Here is a 1,335-nt window from a genome sequence, read left to right as displayed (position 1 = left end):
CCCATATGCAAGTACACCTTGATTATGTCCATACACAGTTTCAAAGTTCATGAAATCAATAGCTTTTTGGAGTTCAGGCCTGATTTCCATGTTCTGATATATGGCAGCACACTCAGATTCTTCGATAGTGGTGGGATCTATAGAACATCTTGCCAAGATGATGACAGACCCTACCTCCGGCATCAACAATCGCTCTTGCAATATCGCTTCTCTGCCTTTTGGCTAAGATCAAGTGTAGCATATGTTCTTATCAGTTACCAGTGGAGGCGCTGTGCTACTGTCCCTAGCCTACGACGGTGCGAATCCACTGGTGTAATGGTAATCTGGACAGTTAGTATTGGGAAGATTCCAAACCGTACCGCTCGACGAACTGAGAGCTGTTAGTAGGTTTCCTCTCGAGAAAGCCTAAAGGGTCGCCCCCTGATGGGAATGGAGATACTCTGGTCTGGCCGAAGGCCGGGTCCCAAAAAAAGCCCATGGTGTATGTGCCCCTGTAGTGGCAGCCAAGGAGTGCCGTAACTCTCACTGTGTTAGTGTCCCACTTTGAGTTTTACTGGCCCCTAGGTCAGTGCACCATCATACTTTTTTCACACCTGCCTCTAGGGCTGAGCCTTTTGGCTAGGACCAGAGAATTTTTTTTTTCCTGGCCGAAAGGCCGGCCATTGTATCACACAATGGTACCTATTGCACTTCTCCACTATCCTTCCCCCCACTTTTATTTGTGTGCTAGTCGTGTTTGTCAATTTTTTTGTTGATTGGTGTACACATTTTGTCACATGACTGGTAGGATGTAGGTCCTCGGGCCTGCCTTGAAAGTCTTGAGAGGTGGACAAGACTAATACTTGGGTGGGTCTGTTTCGGCAGACTCCAGTGGATAGGGTCCATCTGGTTTCGGCCAGATAGACCATGGGAGATTCCCCAGTCCCCGTTTGGAGCCTAATGCCCCGGGCGATCAAGGCTAGGGTCCTTTCACTTCGGAGGAGGACTGTTTTGGTGTGCACTTTTTTTTGCACCGGGTTGTGTTTGAGTGTGTTCACACACCACGGGCTTTAAAAATGAATAAATAAATCATTCTAGCAATAACCTGTTGGCTTGCAGTCCCAGTTTATTTGCTCTAAAATGAGCCTTGGCACAATTTTACTGGGCACAAGATTGGACAAAGATGTCTGCAGTGGTCGGAAGAGTTTTCAAGGAAATCTGCACCTGAACCATGAAGCATTGGCTTCAGCTAGAGGGAGGGTTGTATGGCTTGAAGCGCTATACATGGTAAGGTAAGACAAACAATCCTTTCAAATTGGATTGGCGTACATGATATCAATAGACTTAGCATGTGGG

The 1,335-nt window shown here is 47.0% G+C and overlaps 1 pseudogene; it reads left to right on the top strand.

Moving 5' to 3' along the window:
* Positions 1-202: 202 nt before the first annotated feature.
* LOC143928559 (U2 spliceosomal RNA) lies at positions 203-359 on the top strand (annotated as a pseudogene).
* The last annotated feature ends 976 nt before the right edge of the window (positions 360-1,335 follow it).

Source organism: Lithobates pipiens, unplaced genomic scaffold (assembly GCF_037356315.1).
Source record: "Lithobates pipiens isolate NorthernLeopardFrog02 unplaced genomic scaffold, aLitPip1_a1.2 Scaffold_23, whole genome shotgun sequence".
Lineage (NCBI taxonomy): Eukaryota > Metazoa > Chordata > Amphibia > Anura > Ranidae > Lithobates > Lithobates pipiens.
This window is presented reverse-complemented; position numbering and strand designations above follow the sequence as displayed.